This window comes from Nicotiana tabacum, chromosome 10 (genome assembly GCF_000715075.1).
Source record: "Nicotiana tabacum cultivar K326 chromosome 10, ASM71507v2, whole genome shotgun sequence".
NCBI classification, from domain to species: Eukaryota; Viridiplantae; Streptophyta; class Magnoliopsida; order Solanales; family Solanaceae; genus Nicotiana; species Nicotiana tabacum.
In genome coordinates this window covers 152,657,668-152,680,898 of record NC_134089.1, presented here as the reverse complement: position 1 = coordinate 152,680,898, position 23,231 = coordinate 152,657,668, and positions in this window count along the sequence as shown.

The window sequence follows — 23,231 nt, the reverse complement described above, 5'->3', positions numbered from 1 at the left end:
AAGATGCCATCATTCAAGGGAGCAAGGGACCCAGACTTGTACCTTGATTGGGAGAGAAAGGTTGAAGCCATCTTTGATTGTCATAACTACTCTGAGGGTAAGAAAGTTAAACTTGCTGTTGTTGAGTTTTCTGACTATGCTGCTATTTGGTGGAAAAAGCTTGCTAGGGACAGATTGCAAGAAGGACAAGCACCAGTTGCTACTTGGGCTGAGATGAAGAGGGTGATGAGGAAGAGATTCGTGCCATCACACTTTCAACGAGAGCTACAACAACGTCTTCAAACATTGAAGCAAGGGTCCATGTCTGTGGATGAGTACTTTAAGGCTATGGATATGGCTATGATCCAAGCTAATTGTACAGAGGAAGAAGAGGCTACAATGGCTAGGTTTTTAAATGGTTTAAATAAGGAAATAGGTGATGTAGTAGAATTACAACAATATGTAACAATAGATGAGTTAGTTGATTTGTCTGTAAAGATAGAAAATCAAAATAAAAGAAAGCAGACTAGCTCGTGGAAAGGTCGGACAAGCACCATCTCCAAGAAGCCATGGCCATATAATGAAATGAAGAGTTCTTCTAGACCTCAAGAAGACAAGGGTAAAGGTAAATTTGAGAACAAAGAGGGAGGTAAAACCTTTAACCCTAAACCTTTTACACCTTCTAGTTCTATTCAATGTCATAAATGTAAAGGAAGGGGACATATGATGCATGAATGTCTAAGTAGAAGAAACATCATTCTTAGAGAAGATGGAGGATATGAGAGTGAAAAAGGTGAGGGAGAAGAAGAGGGAGATGTGAGTGATGAAGATGATGTAGAACTACCTAATGAGGGCATGATTGGGGTAGTTAGAAGGATTATGACTATCAATTTGGCAAGCAATAGTGAAGAACAAAGGGAGAATATATTCCATACGGAACTGGCTTTGGAGGTGGAGACTGTGGTGTCTGAGAGGTAGTGCCTCGGTAGTGCTGATAAATGGGAAAACTTGGGGATAATTCAGTGGTGATATTATCCTGAGTTTGGGTCTTTGATGGAGCAGGGTTATTTGGGTAAGATGGGGGTAACTGTCCTGTAGACCAAGCTTGGTACATCTCAGCCATTTGCTGCTTGAGATTAAACATCTCTTCTTTCATTTTCCCAACATCCATTTCTTCTATTTCCATACCTGTGTTAACATCTGGGATAGACATACTTTCGAGTATTGGTCCTTTTGATCTTGTGTGATAGTGATAATATGTCAGTATACTCTTTAGAAAAACTAACTGCTTGAATTCTGAAATGAACAAACTTGTTAGTTTTGAGAGTTTAATACATATATAATCACACGTTGAGATGCAATGATCCTAGACAAATAATCCCTTTCTATTATGTATTTTCTCGGTTGCTTGTGTCGTCCCAGCTTTTCTTGAAATTTTTATTGTTATTCATTTTTTATTTATTATATATATCTTTTATCGTGGTGGTCGAATCTGAGAGATTGCCTACGTATCATGTTCTTACATGAATCAGACCTTGCGTAGTTCGGACCAAAGGCAATCATTTTTATTCATTACACAAAGATGGAATTACATTTGAAAAATTTTTAAGAAAATGGCTTGAAAACACACACACTTAAATCAAAATAAAAGATACAATTCTTAACATCTCCCAACATGCCCCACTTTCCATTTTTGTTGTCAAAATATCGGATTATCTGCTCAATGTGGTGCTTGACCCGGATGGCCTCCCAGCGTACGATACATCCTTTCCAACTCTATTGCTAGATGACGAGCAAAAGTGGGCGCATGCTCTGTAAATGCTTCATAATCCATTCCTTGGCAGTTTACATAACTTTGAGATGTGAAGACTGTCAGGTCGTGGATTTGTGCCCTGAAACCTTGGAGACGTTGGTCTTGGTCTTGTAATTGCTGCTGACGAGTGGTGGCTATATCTCTTACGCGGGTCTCACGATCTAGAGCTGATTCTAACAAAGCTCGGAGTCTGGCCTGCTCTAATCTTGCTTGCGCTCTTTCCCTGTCGAGGTCTGCTTGTTGGTGTTCTCTGTTGCATCTTCTTGCCTCTTCTAGTTGTGCACGAAGCTGGTCTTCTGATCGCATCCAATAGTCTTTTTCCTTATTGAATTGTGCCTTGTCTTTTTCGGACTGCCTATCTTGGCGTTCCTTGTTAGATCTGGCTTCTTCGTTTAATTGTTGGATCTTTTCTTTTGCTTTGCTCAATGCCCTTTCATTTTCCGCAAGAATGAAATCATAATCTTGCATTCTTTCAAAGAGATTGGCGATGGTTTTTTGATCCTTCCAGCTCCTCTTTGGCGTTTCAGAAATCCTTTTCATTTTTTGGAATCGAGCATGAAGATTTTCATTCTCACAAGCTAGACTCTTTTTCTCGCCTTCGGCTTCTTGTTCTTGCAAATCTTTCTCCAGATTGAGGCTTCTTAGATTTTCTTTTAAGGCATGGATAGTTGCTTTGTACCCTTTTTCTTTTTCTCCCCAGATCAACCGCTCTTGGATTTTATCATTGAAGTTTTGAACATGGGGTCTTTTTGTTGGCCTTTTCAGCTCAGGTTCTGGTACATCATCCATGCGAGACCGTTTTTCGAACCACCTTGCATATCCAGGATTCATCTCACCCTTTGTAGTGTCTGGGACTTGAGTATCACTTTTCAAGTATCGACATCCATTCCACATCTGCTGAAGTAGAGCTTTGGGAATAGTGGCTTCTGGGTGTAATTCGATTACTTGCATACTCAAATCTTCATCATCAGGAACTATTTGATATCTTCCTAGTTGCCTTAAGACTCTTAGTGGTGCATACGGCTGAATGCTTCTTAGTCCCAATAGTAGTAGATAACTATTTGAGGTTGACATATGTATTACTTCCCTCATCGGGAGCCATCCCAGAGTCCATTCAATTCGATTCGCCGTTAAAGCCTTTAGATGAGATACCCATGCTTCTATCCCTTCTGGAGCTTGATAATTTTTTGTTCTTTCCTCATAGCTCTCGATGCAATTATCATTTTTTGACCCATATTGTATGATCTTGGGCTGTTGTTGGAGATGCTCCATCACCCACATTTGCAACAAAATTTTGCATCCTTCGAAGACCGTTGCTCCTGATTTACATAAAGTCAGAGCTCGATAAATATCTGATAGAATGATGGGGACAAGGGTGTGATTTTCTTTAGTGGTGAGGATTTGCACAACTTTTGCTGTGCGAATATCAATTGTTCGCTCTTTATTTGGGAAGACCATGACTCCTAGAAAAGCCACCATGAAAGCAAATCGACGGTGAATTTGCCAAGTGTCTTTGTTTTGCTTATTAGTAAGGCCTTTTTCATAAATTTCAAACCCATCTGACTTTCCGAACCTTGAATACAAAAAGTTGAAGGAACAACATCCATTGATGACATTGCTTTTCCTGATTTGACTGCTGATGTTCAAAAGACCGAAGAATCGATGTACTGAAGGAGCCTTTGTGAATATCAAGCTTTGATTTCTTAAACTTCCGTCAAAACCAGTATATCCAGCTATCTCCTCTAATGTAGGAGTAAGCTCGAAGTCAGAGAAACGAAAAACATTGTGAACAGGATCCCAGAAAGTTACTAACGCCGCAATCAGATCATCACGAGGTTTAACTTTCATAATGTCCGTGAGATTTCCCAAATGCTTGACGACCCATTTTTGACTGTCTTCGCCTAAATCATACCACCACATTTGAAGCTGACATAGAAATTCTTCCGTACTTGTGGATGAGGGGCTTTGTGTGATGCTCATTTTGTATCTGAAATTTAATTTTGATAAAGTCAAAATTCATTTTTGAAAATTTATACTAAAAAAAAAGTAATTTTCGAATTTTTTATTTATTTATTAAATACCTTTATTTCAAGATTTAAAACCTTTTCTCTTTTTTTTTCGAAATTTAAAACAACCCATTTTATTCCTTTCTTCTTACCATGATTTTATTTAAACTGGTCAACAAGCATGTTCGAGGCAAATGAATGCACAAGTAACAAGTAGGATGCATCATGATGGTCTTTTTATTTTGGGTTCACCTGTCCTAGACAGACCCAACCCCTGTGTTGAGTCTCCAAGGCCAAATGCATATGATGCAAATATTCGTTCCTACTAGGGATCCGGTACATGGCTGAGTTATTCTAAGTGTAAAACCTTAGGTTGATTGTTCTAAACCTGGCTTACCCAAACAGACAGTTTGAGCCGAAGCGGGGGCAACGTACCGGGAGCACGAAAGTCTGCCCGGCCTAGTTACTTGTCCCAACTCCGTCTTATTTGGTACGACTCTAACAGAAAGGTGGGTCACGCGCACGTGTACACCATAAATTCAGAAGACTCAGAAAGAAGGGGGTTTCGTAGCAGTTGTATATATTCACAATTCAAATAATATTAAAGCGGTAAAAAAACATTTAGCATATTAGCATATAAACAGTTGAAAATCATATAGTAAATAAAGCCAATTAACACAGATATTTTAAGCTCGAATTCTTTAAACCCTAAACCAATGGTTCTGGGTTACAGAACACTTTTATCCCCAGCAGAGTCGCCAGAGCTGTCGCACCTCCTTTTTGCCGCGCGCGTGGGGAGTTTTCTCCAATCGAAGGACAGTCGAAACGGGATTTATTTAATCATTTAAGAGTCGCCACCTGGGAATTTTAAGGCGTCCCAAGTCACCAATTTTAATCCCTGAATCGAGGAGAATATGACTCTGTTTATTATTCTGCGAACCAGAAATCCTGAGTAAGGAATTCTGTTAATCCGGAAGAAGGTGTTAGGCATTTCCGAATTCCGTGGTTCTAGCACGGTCGCTTAACTGTTTTTATTATTGGCTTAATTGTCTTGATTTTTATTAAATACTTTTTGTTACGTGATTTTTCTACCGCTTTTACTTATTGTGATTAAGGACCCTTCTTTGAATCGAATTACGCGTACGTATATTCGTGTTACAAATTTAAAAAAATGCGGAATTGTGTCACGCGTACATGTACACAATAACTTTTGATAATATATTAAGCAATCATTTTTTTTTTCGAAATTGTGTCGAAACAAGAATATTCGTTTTTCTTAAATATTTAACCGCATATCGCGAGTTTTTGTGAAATTAATTTAACGCCTTTGAAAAAATCCTTTTATTAAATATTCGCTCGAAATTGCGCGTACGCATAATCCGAATTTTGCTTTCAAAAATATAATCAGGGTACGCGAACGTATCCCTAATTGCGCAAAAATATTTGTAATGATATTAGGGATTTTTCCACAAATTTGGTTGTTGTATATACACATTTTTATATGAAAGTACTAGAAATTCATATTCAAGGGATATCTTTAAATTCTTTTAAAAGAAAATCACGATTTATTAAATATTGATCGTTGACTATAATTTCCGAGTATTAATTATGTTCATCCCAAGACTATTCAAATTCAAAGTAAAATAAGAACATGATTAGTACTATCCTTCACAAATACAACATATACATGCACCAAAGGTTGAATGCCATATGAAAACTCACGAAAATAATTTATGAAGGGAAGAAGTATTTTTGAACAATTTTTATTTATCTTAATTAATGCAAATTCTACTTTTATTTACCATGATATAAAGTGTCGTGATTTGTTCTTATACGCCTCATCTCATGTACTTGTTTTTAATCTAATAGGCAAAATTATTTTTATTAAATTGTTTATGATGGCAGATAAGCACCAAATTGCTTGAGAAAGGGAATTATTATGCAAATCGATTAATAATATTGCCTTACATGCAACATAGTTGTATATTTAAAACATACATAGCATTTTAACATCATAATGAGGTACAACGACTCATCATCCATTAGTGGTTATATATGTACCTATTATCACGCCATATATGAACATATAATTCACATCATTCAACCTATAACTAAACCATGTAAAGCTAGACATATAGTTTTTGACATTTTATATTACTCTTTATTCAAAAAAAAAATCTAACCTTAATCCATAACCATACAATTGAAATGCACTAACCATGCGATTTCTTGATATTTCAGAATTTTCTATATCTGGCTAACCATGTCATAGGAATTAACTAATAACCAACTTCATGCCATGTTCCTTATCTTACCAATTCAATCATAATTATACCTTAATGAAATTCTGTAATAGGTAAAGTTATTACAATAATTGTATGAATTTCAAAGGAAAATGATCAACTGATAATTAACATGTCGAGCATACTTCTATATGAAGCAAAATGAAGTGAGAACTAAAATTTATAATAACAAACTTAGAAAAATAAAATTGCATTTCAATCTTCATCAATCGGTCATGCTGAATTTCTTTCCAACATAAAATTTAAAAGACATGTACCTGAAAATGAAGGTAGGAAGAGTAAATTTCAGCAGTAGCAGCAGTAACAAAATCAGCAGAATACTAGTTTTTCCACAGATTTGAGCAATAATAAGACCCGAGGAACCCAGATGAATAGTGACAGAAGCTTGAGAAAAATTTCAGATTTGAACCGAACAATATTCACAAGCAAACAACGGACAGATTCTAGAAAAATAACATTTTTCAGATTTCAGTTTCTTTCCTCTATCTGTTTCAAACTCCTATTTCTGATTTTTCTGTTTCTGCCTTTGTATCTGTTTCAGATTGTGTGTGTATGTGTGAATGTTCTCTTTTCTATTTCTTTTTCTGTTTTCTTCCTCTCTTTCCTTTTCTTAAAAAAAATCTGAGTTCTTTTCTTTTCTTCAAAATCTCAGTCCTTAAAATCTCTGTTTTTCTGAAAAAACTGCCCCTCTCTCTGAAAACTGATTTTTTTCTCTTCAAAATCTCTTAAAGTCTCTCTTAAAATTCTCTAAGGTCTGTTCTTTTAAGCTGTCCAACTCTTGTATTTATACAGGGCTGGTTGCACCTTTGTCATGGTGGCTGGACCCTTTATCCCTTTAAAAATTAGAAAGTTTCCATTAAAACTACTTTTTAATACTTTATGTGATCCTAACATGATTTTCAGCAGCCCCATTATCCCTTGTTCCCCCTTTATTACTTAAATTATAGCCATTACATTCCACTTTCAGCCCACTACTATTATCACATTACCCTACTGTTTCTAACCCAGAAATACCTACTGTGATCACTATTATTACTGCCTTAAATGCAAAAATCATAACAGAATTTACAAAACAGATTTAAAAATCTGTTCAAACTTAATTATCAACCTGATTTAACACAGCTATAACCAATTCTCTTAGGTTCTGGACTGAATCCTAAGAATGTAAACATTCTATCACAATTACATCTAATCATCATTTGTAAATTTGAACTCAAACTTGACAATATTACTCTGAGTTCAGCATGATAATGCAAACTGATCTTATAATTGAACTAAGATCAAACATACTCAGGAGCATTGTCAATATACTGACAATGCCCTGTTCAGAAAACAACATATACAGCATACATTTGAATTCACTGATTCACAAACAAACATGATTTAATTGACGAGTATTAATCAGTTGACTATTTACAACATTTGTCAATAATTAGTCTAAAACAATAGAAGCAGACTGTTTTAGTCAGCATTTTCAGAAATGAAAATTCGTAATATAACTAATCGACGAACTTAATCGAGTCGATTACACACATTGTAAACAATCATAACCAACAGAAACATTTCACTTTAGAAATCAAGTAGACGGGTAGGGAACATTATAACAAAATTAATCAAAACAAAAATATGAAAAATCCACAAGTTATTAAACAAACGAAAATACATACAGAATATCACAAACAGAAATAGAAAAAATACCTTTGAATCTTCAATTTTAATCCGACTCGAACTCAACTTTGATTTGGATTTTTGTTTGAAATCAAACAAACCTTAGTCGAAGTATTTTCCACTGAAAATACTTCGACTAAGGTCGATTGAACCTCAATCTTTACTTAATCTGAACAGAATCCGGAAGTTTAGTATTTTTAGGGTTCTTAAAAATTCGATTTGGGATTTAACCCTTTCTGGTCAGATTCGAGAAGAACCAAACATGACACAAGGGTGAGGGTAGCCTAGGGGTCATTTGGTGTTAGTTTGAAACGGATCTGAGTTTGTTCTTGTTTGGTCCGAATCTTCAAAAGAAGATTCGAGAAGTTCCAAACTGATTCGAACCAAACAAACGATAGATCCACACTCAGGGTGACTAGGGGAAGCTATGGTGTCGATTTGGGACTGTTAGGTTTAGATCTGAACTTGGCTCGAATTTTCAAATGAAGATTCGAGAACCTTCAGGGAGATTCGAACCAAGCAGGTAACATATTCGGATATAGGGTGTTCAGGGGGTTCAGGGGTGTCAAGATGGTGACCGGCGGCGTTGATGCCGTCGGGTTTCAGGCGAAGGGGAATAGGGGCGGCTATGGTTAGGGTTCTGTTTGGAACGATGATGAACAGGAGCGGAGAGGGGGGTGTTTAGTTATGGGGCCGGGTAAAGGGTTATGGGTTTATATAGGGGAATGGTGGGTGGATATGGACCGTTGGATTAGGCAGGATGGATGGCTGAGATCTATTCACTTAACCAAACGGTGTCGTTTGGTTTAAGTTAGGGGGACGGGTTGAACCGGGTATTGGATCGGGTAAGGGTCTTGGGTTAGGGTGATGAAATCTTGGCCGTTGGATGGACTTAATCCAACGGCCCTTGATGAATGATCACCAAACGACGTCGTTTGGCGTAGCTGCATTGAATTGGACCGGACAGGCTATTTTGGATTGGGCTGGGGGGGAATTAATTCACTTGGGCCTGGATTTTAATCCAGGTCCAATTTCCTTTCACAATTTATATATATTTTCTAATTTTATTTAAATTATAAAAAATCCTAATAAAAATTATAAAACAATTTTTAACCTTACACAAAAATATTAAGTACTTCATAACAATTGTTTAACACATAGTCAAAACATTAATCACACAGTGAAACATTTAAAATAGAACCAATGCATATTTTTGTGATTTTATTTAAATTATCTCTTAAATGCATAATTAAATCCTATATGCATGCAACATGTATTTTATTTTATTTTTTCATTTTATTATGACAAAGTAAACATTACAGACATAACACAAATATTTAACACCACGCAAAATTCAAAAATTACACAATAAAAGAAATTTATTTTATTTTTTTGATTTATTTTTGGAGTAGTTTTCGTTAAGGCAAAAAATCACGTGCTCACACTAAACACTAAATCTGATACAATAGTTCTAAGAACACGAAAATGATAATATAAGGGAGGTACGGGGCTGCGTACGCCAACAGCTACCTCGTAGTCTCCGAATCACTGTCTGGACTGGGAGGATAAGCTCTTAGGAGCGGACTCTGCGATGCCTGAATCTACACACATGGTGCAGGGAGTAATGTGAGTACTCTGACTCAGTGAGTAATAATCATAAATAATGGCTGAAAGCAAGAAAACACGTAAAAGCACAAAGCAATTCTATATCAAGCAGTAAAATCACTTAAAGCAGTAAGTCCATGAAGAAATCAAATGAAATTCCTTTAAACCAAGTAAAACAGGTAATTTAGCAGGTAAATAACAAGTAGAAATCCGCCCCTCGGGCACAGTAACAATCGTTCAAGAACAGTATCAGCCCCTCGGGCTCACTCTCAGTACAGTATCAGCCCCTCGGGCTCACCCTCAGTACAGTATCAGCCCCCCGGGCTCACCCTCAGTACAGTATCAGCCCCCCGGGCTCACTCTCAGATCATGATGGGTACCCCCGCTCACTGTGGAGGTGCAAACTCCGGAGGGGCCCCTTACGGCCCAAGCGCAATATCAAGTCATCTTGTGGCATCAAATCTAGGCCCTCGGCCTCATATCAATCAAGCCACCTCGTGGCGTATAAAAAGTATCTCAGGCCCTCGGCCTCATATCACTCAGCATATCCTCACATATGTCCCTCGGCCTCACTCAGTCCGAAAATCATCACAAGCCTCTCGGGCATTAGTAAAACAGTATTTGTCAGCCCAAACATCATTTAAAATATCATTTAAGTCTCAAATCTGAGTAAAAATGGCTGAGTAACAAAATAGTGCAAAAACAGCATGATTGAGTTCAAGTAATAAGTCAAAATAGTGAGAAAATAGTGATAAAAATCCCCGAAGGGTTCAAATAGTTGGCACGAAGCCCAAGTATGGCAATCAGCCCAAATCATGATGATAACAAATAAGTTTCAGTCAAATACGCAGTAAATCATCAATCGGGACAGACCAAGTCTCAATCCCCAATAGTGCACGACCCCACGCTCATCATCCAGTGCGTGTCTCACCTCAATATAGCACTACGATGTGCAATCCGGGGTTTCAAACGCTCAGGACATCATTTGCAATCATTACTCACCTCGAACCGGCTACCACACTAGCTCGCGATGCCTTTTCTCCTTGAATCGGCCTCCACGCGTGTCGAATCTATCCAAAATCAAAACGAATACGTCACAATATGCTAAGGGAACAAAACCCAAGCGAAAACAATCGAAAAATATCGAAAATCCCAAAATTAGCAAAACTCAAGCCCCGGTCCCACTTCTCGAAACCTAAAATTTTTCACGTCATTAGAATCCTCGCCTCCCCACGAGTTCATACATATCAAAAACACAAGAATCGGAGTTCAATTGACCCTCAAATCCTTAATTTAAGCTCTCTTAAACTCAAGCCCTAAACCTCCATTTTTAGTCCTTTAATCTCTTAAATTTCGGTCCCAATCCATAAAATATTACCATAGAAGTGTGTTTTAGGTCCAAAATCCTTACCTTATCGAAGTTCCCGTGAAATCTCTCTTCAAAATCGCCCAAAGCTCCCAATTCCGAGTTCAAAAATGGTCAAACCCTTCAAAAATCGCGAAGGATGAAATATATACCTTCTTGCCAGGCATTTCTGCATCTGCGGTGCAAAACCCGCTTCTGCGGTACCGCATTTGCGGTCAAACCTCCACTTCTGCGGAATTCATTAGACCAGCCCAAAACCGCATCTGCGAACTCCCTCCGTATCTGCGATTCTGCATATGCGATCCCAATAGCCGCTTCTGCGGTCCAGCTCGCCTGGCCCCTTTCCGCTTTTACGCCCATCTCGCCGCTTCTGCGGCCCCGCACCTGCGGTCCCCAAACCACAGGTGCGAAAACACCAGAAGCAGCAAAATCTGAAGATGCAATTAACATCAAACTCCTCCTATAACCACTCGAAATCATCTTGAGGCCCCCGAGACCTCAACCAAAAGCACAAACACAACCCAATACCCCATTCAAACTTGTTCCAATCATCAAGACACCTCAAACAACGTCAGATCCATCAATTCACATCGAATTCAAACCTAAGTTTTTCTAAGAACTTCCAAAATACGTTTTTGATCAAAAACCCAACCAAACCACGTTCGAATGACCTAAAATTTTGCATACACATCCCAAATGACATAACGAAGCTACAGCAACTCTCGGAATTCCATTCCGACCCTCGGATCAAAATCTCACCTACCAACCGGAAATTGCCAAAATACTAACTTCACCAATTCAAGCCTAATTCTAAACCGGACCTCCAAAACCAATTCCGATCACACTCCTAAGTCATACATCACCTCCCGAAGCTAAACGAACCATCAGAACTCATATCCGAGCCCTCTAACTCGTAAGTCAATATTTGGTTGACTTTTTCAATTTAAACCTTCTTAAAAGAGACTAAGTGTCTCATTTCTTTCCAAATCCACTCCGAACGCAACCTACTCAATTCGATCATATAAAATACGGATAACGAAGCATAATAAAGCAGAAATGGGAGAAACGGAGCGGTAACTCATGAGACGACTGGACGGGTCATCACATCGCGGATTAGATATTAGTGTTACAAGGCAACCATAGGTCCGCCTATGTATGGAAGGGACATCTATTGGATCAGACTCCCCGCGCCAGGAGACCGGACGACTTGTGGGACTTTTTGAGGGAGAGAGCTTTCCATGCCCGTGTAGTCGATCACCTACGTGCTACGGGTTCCCTTAGGATTTTTGAAATTGGGTAGATGCAGCTCGACTGGTCTCTCACACGGCGTTGATAGAGCGGTGGCGACCAGAGACGCACACTTTTCACCTGTCCACTGGAGAGTCCACCATCACGCTTCAGGATGTTCAGGTTTTGTATGGGCTGCGTGTTGATGGACTGGACATTGCACTGCCCCAATATATAAGAGCTATGACGCGTCCCCAATATTTGAATTTGCTGGGGCAGTATACTGGTAATCAAGTCTACATCTAGGTTGAAGTGATTCTCATTGAATGTGTCCATTTTACATCTGTTCTTCTTGCTGGCACGCAACATACAGTGACAACCCATAAAGTCTCTACGGCATACATCCTTGTATACCTCCATAGTTGACTCCCTTACCATCATCTCACGACACTCTCTTATGCTGTAGATTTTTACAGCCCTGATTAGGCGAGCTTTATCAGGGAAATACATGCCCTTTGCCAGTACTGCTGGTCTAGACTCATCCCACATTGCTGATCGAATTTCGTCATCATCCATTGTGAGGGCATCCACATCCGGCATACTTGGCAAATTATCAAGGTAGGGAATATTCCGCTCATGAAATGGCATGTGGGACTCGTACACTCTTGGTCTAATGGGAGGTGGAGGAGCATGCTCCCTCGTCAGCTCAGGTTCGGCATCCACTTCCTCCTCGTCATCACCCTCATCAAGGAAGGGTGTGTCATCTCCAGACTCATCAGCATTGTTGTCATAATCACTATCACCTTCCTGACTTTGTGCATCTGCCAAATCACGAGTCAATATGTCATCTATGGGCAACTGTATAAGGTTAGGAACATCAAGTTGCTCGTTTTCACTGCACAATAAGAACAAAATGATAAGCTACTCAACTAGATAAATACTTTACATATAGCTATATCATTTTACTTACAAGTCGTACTGTGTTGACGTTCTATGATGGATATTTTCTTGTTGGTGATGACTCCCGGATAGACCACCGTGGTCCAACACGCCAGAACTACGCATATTCCAACTAGGAGAGGGGTCATAACTTGTAAAATTCATATCCGAACGGTACCCCCTATGAAAAATATGAGTGCTAATACAAATCTAATTCAAACATAAAATAAACATCGCTAAAGCGTAGAAAAATTGAAGTTTACCAGTCGTCTTGTGGATTATATAAAGTCGAAAAATTATTTTGTAGTTGCTCATTCGTTGGTGGTGACAAGTATAAATCAAGGCAAGCTCTTTCATCAGCAATCTGTCTAGCAAAAACTGCTCCAGAATAATCACCCGATGACTAGAGGTTATCCCTACTATGCACACCCTCATTATTGGAAACGTCTTCAACTTTGACGTACATTTCCAACAACTTTATAACAATAAATTCCCTGTATTAATCCGGAATACGCAAAAAATCTCTAAGAGTTTCATCATCTTCGATGTTAAACTCAGAATAATAAGCAAACCCCTGCGGAGTCACAGAATATGAAAATCTACCAGTTATTTTAAGGTTCACCAAACGTTTCCTCACACTTATTTTTTTACATAACAATGATACCAATTTATCGTACTCCATTGTAAGCGGCAATTTAACATGGCACTGTGGAGGTGAACTATACCTCATAGAATTATTCTCCATCACAACCTCACCCCCTCCCCCCTCCCCCAATATAATAAAATCCTTATTTTTGGCTCTTCAGACATTATAAAAAAATGTTTGATAAGAAGAAGAGAAGTATGAACGGAAGTTTGAAGGAAAGTTTTGAATGGATTTTCATAAAATTCTAACGCCTTTAAATAAGGCAAGTCCTAGCTTGGGGTGCAGAAATATTTTATGTAAAACGCAGTATAATACCACGTTTTATGTATTTGAATTATTGTTATGTCAGTTATCCGCAGAACACTTATTGGCGGGCCCAAAAATTAGTGTAAAACGCAGTATAATACTACGTTTAAGTAAAACGTAGTGTTATAATACGTTTTACACCAAAAACAAATTGTTAGTCCTGCAGAACACTTATTTGGTGGGCCCAAATTATTGTAAAACGCAGTATAATACTGCATTTTGCTTTAACGGCTAACTTTTTGTTAAAGTAAAATGCAGTATTATACTGCATTTTATGTAGAAACATAACTTTTTTTAATTGTATAAACGTATTTTATGTCCAAAAAAGCATCATTTCAGTTTCGGACTCGTTAGCCATGTGGCTATCAAATGGGCCCCACATTTTCAAAGATTTGTACAACACATATGGCTATGAGAAAACTCATTTCCTTGCAAAATGATAAGGCAGAATAGCCTAGGAAACATTTGTACTTATTCCGGTTTGACATCTCGGTCCTTATACTCCACAAAGTTTCATCCAGACACATCCACTCGATCAAAACTAGTATTTTGAACGCTTCTGACCATTGACCAAGCTTATGTGGCATTGAATCTGCTGAGTTGGACGAAATGTGTGAAATGCACGCGTATAAAGCGAGTGTAAACAACAAATTTGATTAAAAAAAGATTAAAAAAAGAAAATTAAAAAAAAGGAAAAAAAAGTTAAGAAATTGTTACTTTATTATTAAAAAATTCCCCCCCCCCTCCCCTTCATGTTTGTTCTTCCCCCAATCCAGCACCCCCCCCCCTCCTCGTATACTCTTCTTCTTCCCCATTCATACTTGCCTTCATATACTGTTTAGTCCCAAGATTCACCTCTTAAATATCGCAAACAAATTGTCTTTCACCTCTGATTTTTGCTTCCATTTTGTTTGTAAAAAAGAAAACCAAATCTAAATGGAAGTCAATAAATAACACTTAATTTGCTAACAATATAAGCTAGCATGTGAGATTTCATTGAAATAATAGAAGCTCGAGACCCAAATGAACATGAGTTTTCTTTTTTCTTATTCAAATAATTTATGTTCATAAAAATGATTAAGATTTTATGGGTTTTCTTGTTGAAACAATATCTTGAAATCATCATAAGTAGGATTGAGATCTCCACAGAAGAGTGGGAATTGCATGATTCCAGTGTTTTATTTCGGATGGGGTGGCTGCGATTTGTAACGATTTAGGAAGTATTAATTCTATTAACTATTTGATTTTCTTTTTTTTCTTTCTTTGTTTTTGTTTTCATTTGTCAATGAACTGATTGTTGGGTGTATTTGGGGTAATAAAGCTAGAGAATTTTTGGGGTTGTGAAGGTGAATTAACGGAGGGGGGACTGTTTGGGGTGGTGAAGGTGGCGGCATAGAGGTGAAAATAACAGGAGATAGAGAGTAGAGGGGAGGAGTGAAGTGAAGTGAAAATAAAATAAAAAATAGAGTAGAAAATTTTGAAATAAAGTAACAAAATAATGATGTGGCATAAAAAAACTGAGGTAGATATGGATGTGTCATCCACATTGGATTGTTGAAGAGCACGCGAGGTCGAAAGGATTTAAAAGAGTTGTTTTGAACGAGTAGAGGTGCCTGGATGAAATTTTAAGGAGTATATGGACCGGATATCAAACCGAAATAAGTACAGGTATCTCCTAGGTTATTGTGCCAAATGATAAACATAAAGTTAGTTGGGACCCACATTTCTAGATTTTTTTTTGGATAACATGGTGATGTAAGTTGAGATAAGCCAGGGTCAATTCGGTCTAGTCACTCAAATATCAATATGGCAGCTACATAAGATGCCATTTTATCCAATTAGATTGCTCCATTTCACGTAAAATTACCAGAACGTCCTTGAGGTGCCAAGTAGACCTGTGTGCTTATTCCCCTTATTAATTTCGTTCAAACAATTGAAGGGGAAAAAATGGTTTAAAAAAGAAAATCTTGACGAGAATTATGTTGAAGGATACTAATACTATGGAAATTAAGTTTCGTACTTTGTTGAGGATTTTTTTTTAATATGATTTTGCATAACTTTTTTTGGTGTGATTTAGCTCATCATCAAAACTTATAGTTTAGTAATATCAACGGTTATATTTATACAATAACTACGATTCAATTATCGTTCTCTCTTTTCTATTTTCTTCCATATAAGTAAAATAAAAATATGACTTTGCTTCCTGAGTAAAACTGATGAAGGTAGTTGTCTGAGCTTGCACATTAATTTTTCTCTTTAACTCGTGCTGCTATTTAATTTGTGAGAGTCGTACCAAACACGTTAAGGAGACGAGGATAATAGGTAGATGCATGTTAAATCGAGTACATTATATATTCATTCACTTACAACGTGGTAAAATAATTCCTACTTGAATAATAAAAAGAAAAAAAATCATTCTAGAACATTATTTTGGTATTGCAATCACGGGAAATTATAGACCAAAAAAAGTCAGCAAGTAGCTATTCAGAAAATAGAGTCAACTTCAACAATTATGTTACCAATTGAAATCTAGAAAGGATACTACATTTATAATTGTTTGAGAAGCAATTAGTGTATGGTCAAACTTTTAGAAAGTGTTTTTAAGTGTATTTTTTCAAAAGTACTTTTGAGAAGATTCTATTTTTTTCTGCTTTTCAATTTTTTTTATTTCTACTCAAAAATACTTTTTTCTTCTAATAATTTAGCCAAACACCTTAATATTGGAGAAAAAAACTTTTGGCCGAAAAGAGGCTTGGCCAACATGCTATATAATAGCCGGTTTGGCCAAGCTTTTTTGGGGCCAAAAGTTTGGCAAAAAATTGAGGTGTTTGGCCAAACTTTTAGAAGGAAAAAAATGCTTTTGAGGAGAAGCAGAAGCAGTTTTGGAGAAGCAGAAAAAAGTAGCTTCTCTCCAAAAGCACTTTTCTGAGAAGTACTTTTGAAAAAAATACACTTAGAAGCAGTTCTCAAAAGCTTGGCCAAACACTAATTACTGCTCAAAAGTGCTTTTCAAATTAATTAGCTAAACACAAACTGCTTCTCACCAAAAATACTTTTTTAAAAAGTACTTTTGAGAAAAGCGCTTCCCAAAATAAGCTGATTTAGAAGTTTGGCCAAACAAGCTATAAGTCTCATATTTTGTTGGGGGTTAGCGTATGATCTAGCATAACTTTTCCTAACACTGATTTAATTCACCATCAAGATTTATAGTTTAGTTATTGTATAAGTCGAAATCTATGAAAATATTTAGGGCAAGGTCGAGGATAGAGTCAGTCGAGGTCGACCAGGAAATAGAGAGGTGTGTGGTCGAGGCGTCAACAATGATCCAGGACGAATATCACAGAAAAAGCTGTAACGGCTAGTTTTAGAATAGGATATTAAAGAGAATATTCCATTGGATATTCTCTACACTTGTACTATTAGAGTTTGTCGGGGGTATGTCCTATATAAAAAGGAAAAAAGATAATAATAGGGGCATGTAACATTCATTTGATAAGAACATATCTCTAATAAAGGTTCTCTCTGAGAAAGATACAAATACTACCTTTTTATCAAGATTCTTGTCCATATTATTCCACACCTTTCCATCAGATCCGAGAGTATTTCGAATATTCTAGGATTTATCTATCACTCGTCATTGTCAGGAGGAACAGTCATCTAGTTCATCCTTTATCGGGTGAACCACTTTCTCCTATTTACTTAAAATGTCATTTATTGTTATTTATTGCTAATTATCTCTCCATTATTACTCACACCTTTTGGAATATTTAATGAATGCTATTGCCAACTCCCACTAGATCTGTCTAACGTTAGCCGTCTTTTTGAAACCCTCATCTAGAAATATTATCATTAACTAGGTTTAATCCATAAGTATACAACTATAATTGTTTTAACCGAAAGTTAACACTTTTTGGTCAAACAATTTGGCGCTGTTTGTGGAGATTTCTTAGTTAAATTTTTAGTTTCCTCTAGATTTATAACTAACATGGACCGCTAACGTAAAAAAAAAGAGCAAGAACAAGATCTCCTTTCTTTATATGCACAGATATAATATGGCAGGTAACACAGAAGAAAGAATGAGAATAATGAGTGACCTCCCAACCAACCTTATGAACACCATCAATGAGAGCTCTGAAGTAGTGGACGAGGACACAACGCCCAAGGCCTCCCCCAGGTAAAGTGGTTCACCCCTTCCTCACTATAGCATTACAAAATCTCTTGGTAAGGGAGCCTCCACATCTGTGGTGGAGGAGACGCCAACGACAGTAAAAGATCCTTGAGGCTTGGCTAACTAACACGCTAACCAACGTCCTCCATTAGCCCGCTCGGGACATGGCTACAGAAAACGTAAGGACTTGCGTTATACCACTAGCGGACGAGCAACATGACCTCCTCCTCCAATGACCGGTATTACTCACAATGTTGTTAATAGTGTAGGTGACGACACCCTCGCAGCCATTTTGAAAATAATTGAGGAAATGGAGAATGAGAACAAAACACTTCAGGGTCAAATGAGAGAACATCAAGAAATGGTCGATAAGATACCTAGCGCCCCTAAGCTCTTGCCGAAGAGAGATGCCGGTCGGTTCGTTGAGCATCCATATAGTGATGATGCTGCCCCACATGCCATACCAAAGACCTTTAAAATGCCGCCTTATCTGAAAATATATGATGGCACGTCTGACCCCGAAGACCATGTGACTCACTACGTCATCGTCGTGAAAGGCAATGATCTTGCCAAGGAACAAGTATCCTCCTTTTTGTTGAAAAAATTCGGTGAGACCCTCACGAGAGGATCGTTAACATGGTATTTACAACTGCCTACGCGTTCTATTGAAACCTTCAAAGAAATGGCTGACAAGTTCGTAACGGCCCATGTTGGGGCCAAGAAGGCCGAAGCAAGAGTAAATGAAATATTTGCTATTAAGTAGTCTCCGGGAAAGGGATTGAGGGACTTCCTTGCCCGGTTCAATTGAGTAAGAATGACCTTACCAAACGTATCGGCGACGGTCGCGACTTTTCAGAATGGGCTCAGCAGAAATGGTTTAAGGGCAACAAGAAAGTTATTAAGTCGGTTTATGAATTACCCCCCCCAACTATTTGGGATGAAATACACAACGCATATTGTGCCGAGGTTCGAGGAGACGGGGACGACCTCAATGGGCCAACTCATCAATTGACCTCGGTACAAGACGAATCCATAAAGGATCAAAGAAATGATATCATGAAGGACTTTGCAGCTCCGCGACCCAACATGGAATGACATCTATCATATGCCAGAGAGACCATTGTGTCCTCCTCCTGCCACGAAGAAGGCCTACCCAAATAAAGGATATGGACTCACCGGAACGAGAGAGGTATGCCCCCTTTATTATCCGCTCACAATTTTTGTGTGCCACCTAACAGAAATAGTCTACGCCTTGGAAAAGCTCAGACCAAAGGTGAAGTGGCCACAAAAGATGAGGTCGGATGCGAGTACTAGAAAATTGGATGCCCTTTGCGAGTTCCACCAAGAACGAGGACACAAAATCGAGGATTGCATCGCTCTAAGATAGGAGGTCATAAACATGCTACGACAAGGATACCTCAAAGAATTGCTGAGCGACCGGGGAAAGACCAACTGTGCCAGAGAACAACATCAGGGACCGCCGAAACGACACTCGCCAACCCACACCATCCACATGATCATCGGCAATGACGGTGATGCTTCCATTAATAGTGTGAGGCTCATCACAACCCACAAGGTAAAACGGTCAATCTCCCACAAACGGTATGATGAACTCGAAGAAAGTATCATCTCCGATATGTTGGATACCAATGGTTTGGTTTTCCCTTACTGTGATGCCTTTGTTATCACTTTAAAAATTTTAGATACTTATGTGAGACACATTGTAGTAGATGATAGGAGCGGTGCGTGCATTATCTATGCTCGAGTACTTGCACAAATGAAACTCAAAGATGAGATAGTGTCGCGTTGCATCACAGTAACGGGTTTTAACAATACAGTTGAGCAAACATCTGGCAAGATCACACTCCTCGTCCTGGTCGGTAGCGTCACTCTGGAAACCACGTTCCATATCATGGATCAAGATATCGCGTACAATGCCATAATAAGACGACCATGGATACACACCATGAGAGACATCCATTCCAATTTGTACCAAGTCATCAAATTACCAACTCCATGGGGAATATTCAGCATACGAGGGGAACAATACACATCCCAGGAATGCTATTGCACCGCCCTAGACTGCACAATCACTCAACAGATGATCGATAAAGAAAAAGAGGCATAGCAATCAACAGGGTCGAGGTCAATATGTGATGATAGCACAGACGTCATCAGAGACCCCAATATGGTCGAAGCTGCAGGATCAACCATAGAAGATCTCGACCCCGTTCAATTAGATAGCAACGACTATAGCAAGAAAGCTTACGTCGGCTGCAAACTTTAGGAATGGGGTAAGTTCCATCGATTCTTAACTACTAACGCGGACTTGTTTGATTTTAGCCATGCAGATATGTTAGGCATCCCAAAAAAATTGCCATGTACAAACTGAACGTCGATCCATTCCATCCCCCTGTAAGGCAGGTTTGGCATAAGTTCAACTCTGCAATCAATGATGCAGTCGCGAAGGGGTAGAAAAACTATTGGAAAACGGTTCTGTTAGGGAGCCAAAATACCCCCAATGGGTCGCCAACGTGGTCATGGTGAAAACAAAGAATGGGAAATGGCAGATGTGCATAGACTTCACAGATTAGAATAAAGCATGCCTCAAGGATTAATTTCCATTACCCCATAACAACCAACTTATCGACGCAATGGCCAGGCATGAACTACTAAGCTTTTTGGACGCCTATTCGGGCTATAATCATATCCTCATGGAAGAAGATGATTTGAAAAAAATCACTTTTATCAACCACTAGGGGACGTACTGCTAGAGGGTCATACCTTCCAGGTTCAAAAATGCAGGGGCTACTTACCAAAGGTTAGTGACGAGGATGTTCAAAGATCAGTTCGGTACAATGGTGGAGGTCTATATAGACGACATGCTGGTCAAGTCCAAAAGGAAAGGAGATCATATCGACCACCTAAGAGAAACCTTCGATATACTCAGATAGTATAGAATGAAACTGAATCCTAAGAAGTGTGCATTCCGGGTGGCCTCGGGAAAATTTCTAGGTTTCCTGGTGTCGCAGCGAGGGATCGAGGTCAACCCTGATCAAATCAGAGCCATCGAATTGATACCATAACACCTAGCACCAAAACATAGGTTCAGAGGTTAACTGGCCATATCATCGCCCTTTCAAGATTCATTTCTCGGTCATCAGATAGGTGTCACAAATTCTTCGGCGTGCTCAAGAAAGATAACGGCCTCCAATGGACTTCTGAGTGTGTCCAATCCCTGAAGGAATTAAAGCATATCTATCATCGCTACCATTACTTTCAAAACCAGAGCTGGGGGAACATATCCTTGCCTACCTCGTCGTATCTGAAGTAGCTGTGAGCGCAGTCCTGGTTCGAGAAAGCAAAGGTACGCAGTCTCCCATCTATTACATTAGCAAAACATTAGTCGATGTCGAGATAAGATACCTTCACCTCGAGAAACTGGCTCTGGCCTTAGTTGTAGCTTCGCGAAAGCTTAGACCGTATTTGTCACACCTCCTTTTTCCCGAGGGATTGGGAGTTTTTCCAATCAAAGTAACTTTAATCGAAATAAAATTATTTATTTACTTCAGAATCTCCACTTGAAATAATTTATGGTGTCCCAAGTCACTGGTTTATTTTAAATCCCAAATTGAGAAAATTGACTCTTATTTATAGTATGCGAACATAGAATATCAGGTAAGGAATTTTGTTAATCCGGGAGAAGGCGTGAGGCACTCCCGAGTTCTGTATTTTTAGCAAGGTCACTCAACTATTAATAATTGGCCTAATTATCTGATTAATTACATATTTAGAATTTATTGTGCATTTTTAACTTCTAACTGCTTTCAATTAATCAATTAACCATTTTTAGTATTTATAAAAATTATTTGAACAAGTAACAATGTCGCGCACTCGTTTGTTTTTGTACACATTGGGAATCGCGTCACGTGAAATGCACCCGTGATTCACAACATATTTATTTTATTATTATTTTGAAGTTATGATCTAGTCACATGAAACGCACACTCGAATTGGGGATTACGTATCCTGACTATACCACGGGAACCGTACCCATAGTCACGATAATTATTATTAATCGCGCCTAAAGCAAGCTACGATGTTCATGAATTATTTTTCTTAAATTACTTTGAAATTGTTGTGAGGTTATGACTATTGGAATTATTTGTGGCAAATCCCAAAATATTCATCAAAATAGCAAATATTCAATCTATGATATTATGATAATAAGCGGAGTGTCTAATTTTCAAATGATTACTGAAAAATGAACTTATACGATATTATCTAATCATCTGTATCCATCAACGAGCTTCATATTCAAACTTGAGAATGAAACTAAGATAATCTTCTAACAAAATAACAAAATCTTAACAAATGACCATATAAACACAAAAGAGACAAACCATATCGAGAATTGCTCAACGAACCAGAGAAAAAAAGAATGATACATGAACAAAACGAGGGCATGCCAAGATACATATTAAACTCGATTATAAATAGAGGACACTCAAAAGTGAATAACTCAATTAACATTATGTTAAAGAGGATGAAAGCAATAGTATCGCCATTTCATATATTTACTTAAAGAAACTCCAATACATACAAGAGCAATAAACTAAAAGTGGGAGATTAGAAAGGGACCTCGAGGATTCAACTCCTTGTCACACCTCCTTTTTCCGCACCCGAGGGGGCGCAAGGGGAGTTTTTTCCAATTAAAGGACAATCGAAACGGGATTTGTTTATTTATTTTAGAGTCGCCACTTGGGAGATTTAGGGTGTCCCAAGTCACCAATTTTAATCCCGAATCGAGGAAAATAATGACTCTATATTACAGTCTGCGTACCAGAAATCTAGATAAGGAATTCTGTTAACCCGGGAGAAGGTGTTAGGCATTCCCGAGTTCCGTGGTTCTAGCACGGTCGCTCAACTGTTATATTCGGCTTATTTATCTGATTTTAAAATACAATTATGAACCAATGTGCCAGTTTTAACTTTTTACCGCTTTATTATTGTTATTTCAAAAGAATGTGAACATCGCTTAAAACACGTCTTTGGATTGCGTCACATGAAATGCACCCACAATCCGGAACGCATTTTATTTGATGTTTTGAGATTTGGATTTGGGTCACATGAAATGCACACCCAAGTTTAAGAAAATAGATTATTAAACACGCGCCTAAAGAGACTATCGTGTTATTATTTTGG